The sequence below is a fragment of the Rhincodon typus genome, chromosome 37, assembly GCF_021869965.1.
Source record: "Rhincodon typus isolate 14 chromosome 37, sRhiTyp1.1, whole genome shotgun sequence".
NCBI lineage: Eukaryota > Metazoa > Chordata > Chondrichthyes > Orectolobiformes > Rhincodontidae > Rhincodon > Rhincodon typus.
In genome coordinates this window covers 5,969,614-5,975,004 of record NC_063368.1, presented here as the reverse complement: position 1 = coordinate 5,975,004, position 5,391 = coordinate 5,969,614, and positions in this window count along the sequence as shown.

The window sequence follows — 5,391 nt, the reverse complement described above, 5'->3', positions numbered from 1 at the left end:
TAAGGGACCAACATTTACAGTTGCCTTTCTTTTTGTTTTTATATGTCTGAAGAATTTCTTACTATCTGTTTTTATGTTTCTTCCTGGTTTGTCCTCATAATTTATTTTCTGCCTCTTTATTATCCTTTTGGTCATCTTTTGTTGGCTTTGAAAACTTTCCCAATCTCTAAAAGTAACTACATTGCATGTTTGTTTTCTTTCAATGTGATACTGTCCTGGACTTCTCTGGTTGACCATTGGCAGTTTAACCCCTCCCTCGCATTCTCCTTCCTCACTGGGATGCTTCTTTGCTGAGAATCGTGAACTCTTTTTTCAAAATGTCTGCCATTATTCATGATCCATCTTTTCTGTTAAACTCCTTTCCCAGTCCACTCCAGCCGGCTGTATCGTCATTCTCACGTCTCTACCCTTATTTAAGTTTAGCACAGTTGTTTCCAACCCAAGCTTCTCACTCTCAAATTGAATTCTAAATTCTTCCACGTTCTGATCGCTGTTTTCTAGGGATCTTTTCATAGAATCTCTACAGTGCCCATCAAGTCTGCACTGACCCTCCGAAGAGTATCTCACCCAGACCCAGCCCCCCGTCCCCAAACTGTGGGCAATTTAGCATAGCTAATCCACCTAACCTGCACATCTTTGGACCCAGAGGAAACCTACGCAGACAAAGGGAGAATGGCCTATTCCTGCTCCTATGTCTCTATTTAAGGAGACCAAAACAGCATAGGCATTTTGTTCCCAGAACCTTTCACAATTGCTGTAAACAATTTCTTTCTGCAGTCCAGTCTCTTTGTAGTAAAGTTAATGTGCAGTAACGCTAAATAATTAGGAGGACAAATTTAAATATTGTCCTAAATAGCAAAGAAAGTATAACAATAGAGAAGTCTTGCTGCAACTATACAGGGTATTAATGAGACCACAGCTAGAGCCCTTATACAGTTTGGAGTTCCTTACTGAAGGAAGGACGACCTTACAGAGGAAGGGGTTGATGATGACTCACTCGTGTGATTCCTGGGACAAAGGGATTGTTTTATGAGGAAAGGTTAAACAGATCAGACCTGCTCTCCATCAGAGTTTTGAAGACTGTAAGATTCTGATGAGTCTTTACAGAGTGGAATCTACCCCTCATGGAGGAGTTTAGTAAAAGCTGACACAGTTTAAAATTAAAGGGTCTCCTGCATAAGACGGAGATGAGGAGGAACTTCTCTCAGATGATCATTAGTCTGTGGAAGTTTCCTCCCCAGTCAGCCCTAGAGTCTGGGTCAGAGAATATATTCGAGGCTAATTTAAACACGTTTCTGATCAACAGGGGGCTTCAAATGTTGGCAGGGGGGTGGGGGAGGCATGAAAGTGGAGGTAAGGTCACAATAAGATCAGCCACAGCTGTACTGAATTGTAAGCAGGCTCAAGGGGCTGAATGGCCTACTCCTATCTATTAAGTTCTTGAAGGACAATGTTCGATTACAACCCTCACTTCCTGCTGTTGGTGCAGGGTAGTGTTCAGTGGTTCATGGCCAAGGGCACTCCCTCTGAATGCTTTGATATTCTTACCTCTTGCTGTGCTTCTTCTCACCAAAGTGGATAACTTCACAATGCGTCACATTATATCCCACCCACTGTCATGTGCCAAACTATTCAACCATAAGAACCGTTGTAGGGCCTGCTGTCACCTTGGAGATGACCTAACTTGACATTTAACTTGTGTGGGGTTTTTTTGCTAGCTGTGCTGATTTACCTACCTCTCACTTAAAACTCTTGGGTTTGAATCTTGCTATTTATTTCCCCGCTTTCTCTATCTTCCATATCCTTCTCCACAGTAACACTGATACAAAATATTCATTTAGTGTCTCCCCACCTCCTGCAGTTCCACACATATGTGGCCTTGCTGATCCTTAAGGGACTCTATTCTCTCCCTGGTCACCCTTTTATCCTTAACATATTTGGAGAATTCTTTTAGATTCTCCTTAGCCCTATTTGCCAAAGCTATTTCATGTCCCCTTTTGCCCCCCTTATTTCCCTCCTGAAGTATATACTCCTACTGCCTTTATACTCCTCTGGGGATTCACTCGATCCCTGCTGTCTATACCTGACATATGCTTCCTTCTTATTCTTGACCAAAGCCTGAATTTCTGTATTAATCCAGCATTCCCTGCACCTACCAGCCTTGCCCTTCACCCTAACAGGAACATACTGTCTCTGGACTCTCATTATCTCATTTTTGAATGTTTCCCATTTTCCAGCCGTCCCTTTACCTGCGACATCTGCCTCCAATCAACTTTTGAAAGTTCTTGCCTAATACCATCAAAATTGGCCTTCCTCAAGTTTAGAACTTTAACTTTTAGATCCGGGCTATCCTTTTCCGTCACTATTTTAAAACTGATAGAACTACGGTCACCGGCCCCTAAGTGCTCCCCCACTGACACCTCAGTCACCTGCCTTGCCTCATTTCCCAAGAGTGGGTCAAGTGTTGCACCTTCTCTGGTAGGTACATCCACATACTGAATCAGGAATTTTTCTTGTGTACTCTTAACAAATTCCTCTCCATCCAAGCCCTTAACACTGTGGCAGTCCCAGTCTATGTTTGGAAAGTTTTAATCCCCTAATATAACCACCCTAATATTATTACAGATAACTGAGATCTTCTTACAAATTTGTTTCTTAATTTCCCGCTGACTATTAGGGACTGTGTAATACAATCCCAATAAGGTGATCATCCCTTTGCAATTTCTCAGTTCCACCTAAATAACCTCCCTGGGTGTATTCCCAGGAAATATCCTCCCAAAGTACAGCCATAAAAGAGGAAACTGATGAAGACGTTTTGTCCAGAACACTACCCTGCGGAACTCCTGCAGAGATGTCTTTGGAGCTGAAACAGACAAAAACAGAAATTGCTGGAGAAACTCAGCAGGTCTGACTGCATCTGTGGAGAGAAAACAGAGTTAATGTTTCAAGTCCAGTGACCCTGACATCAAGGTGTTAACTCTGTTTCTCTCTCCACAGATGCTGCCAGACCTGCTGAGTTTTTCCAGCAATTTCTGTTGGTTTCAGATCTCCAGTATCTGCTGTTCTTTCTTTTTTGACCTGGAGCTGAGATGACTGACCTCGAAGAACCACAGCCGTCTTCCTTTAGGCCAGGTGATACCACCTGTGATCAAACGCTACCACTTACACCTTCACCTTTGGAGATCAGCTGTTTTGTCCATGCTTAGATCTGGGCTGCAATGATGTCAGGAGCTGAGTGACCCTGGCAGAGCCCAAACATCAGCGAACAGGTTATTGCTGAGCCAGTGCTGTCCTATACAATGCCCTCTGCATTACTTACACATTGTTTTCTGGTCTTGCTCTACAAATATTTCTCCGCTTTTTTTTCCAATTTTGGTTTCCTTCAGCCTGGAATGTGTCTCAGCATTATGCAAAGCCTCATCTCATCACTCTTTTACTGGTTGAAGATCTCAGAACCTTTTCTCCATTCATTCACAGGATGAGGGCATTGCTGGCTAGGCCAGCATTTATTACCCATCCCTGAGTGTTCAGATGGCAGCTGAGAGTTAACCACATTGCTGTGGGTCTGGAGTCACGTGTAGGCCAGACAAGGTAAGGAAGGCTGACTTCCTTCCTTAAAGGATGTTAGTGAACCAGATGGGCTTTTCCTAAAAATTGGCAATGGTTTCACAATCATCATTAGGCTCTTACTTCCAGATTATTATTGAATTCAAACTCCACTGTGGCAGGATTCAAACCCAGAACCTCTGCACAGCCATAGGTTTTTCTGGCAGCATGTTTCTCCTCTCTCAGCAGACATGCTCTGACAGCAGGATCTCATGTCTAATGGGTTTTTATGGCAATCAATGGTCATTTCACAGTCATTGTTCCTGAGACTCACTTTATGTTTAAGATTTACAAATGGGTGCAGCAAGCCTAAAGCTGTGAGAATAGGGGTATAAATTCTGCCAGGAGGGCCACTGGATGGTAAGGGTGTAGCTCAGTGAAGTGTAATTGTCCATCTGGACCAGTGGAGCTAAACAGCTTTCAGGAGCTGATTCATTTCTGTTTATGGACTGGTCTACTGAGGGCCTTCCTGTCTCTCGATCAGGAGAAGGTGTTTGACAGGGTCGATGACGAACATCTGCTCAGGACTCTGCGGGTATTCAGGTTCAGAACGCAGTTCATCACCCAGATCCGACTTCTGTGTGCCGTGGCGGAGTGTCTGGTTTAAGTTAACAGGTCCATGACAGTGCCCCTTTGCTTTAGGAGAGGGGTACATCAGGGCTACCCCTTGCCTGGCCAGCTGTGCGTGGAACGTTTCCTGTGCCACACGGGGAGGAGTTTGTTGGGGCTGGTTCTGCATGAGCTGGGCACAGGCTTGTTCCCACAGCTTACACCGACAATGTGCTCCTCACTTTCACCGACCTGGCTGACTCGGGGAGGATGTGACAGTGCCAGGCGGTGTGCTTGGTGGTATCTTCCACCAGGATTAACTAGGCTAAACGTTCCGGACTCCTGGTTGCTCTGTGGCCAATGAACTCTCTGCCAGAGGAGTTATGGGGGTTCAGCTGGGTCACCCACCCATCTCCTCTATGTGGAGTTCTACCTTAGCCTGGCTGAGGGATCCTGGCGGGGACAAATTGGCAGGAGCTGGAGGCCAGAGGCTTGGTTTGCCCCAGGACGCTGGACAGGCCTGTTCCGAGCGCTGGTCATAAACCAGCTGGTGGCCTCCATGTTGTGGGAGCGGATCCTCCCTTTGCTCCCTCCTCCTGGTTTTGTCGCTAACATCAGGGAACGTTGGTTCGCTTCTGCGACAAAAAGCCACATTGGGTCACGGCACAGGTTCTGAGTCGCCCTATTGAGGAGGGGTGTCAGTCGCTGGTGTGTGCCCGCACCCAGATGGTGACTTTCCACCTTCAGACCTTGCAGCGATACCTTTATGTTGAGCCTCCCCCTCAGTGGTGCCCGCTGGTGGTGTATTTTTCCCGCCAAGTCCGTAACCTACACTACGACACACACCTCCTGTTTATCGCCCGTGAGGGTTTGCAGGTCACCCTCAGGGCACTGCCTGTCTTTTACCAGGAACCTGATCACTGTCTGGGACATGGTCGGCTCGCGTCACACCTACCCCCTGGCAGGATTGGCGGCCATCGTCAGAGAGACGCTGATCAGGAACCTGCACCTCCACGATCGCAGGTTCGAGTGACTGGCAGAGGGGAGGGCCGTGGCTGTGGGGGTGACCAGTGTCGGGGACATGCTGGGGGGTGGGGGGCCTGGGCTGGATGGTGCCGCAGGGATTGGCCAGCAGGGCGGCAGTAAACATCCGGCTCATGGCCGCTGCCACCTAATGCCTCAGAACGATGGTGTGCACCAGCTGGAGGATGCTCAGGTGTGCGGTGGGATCCTGTC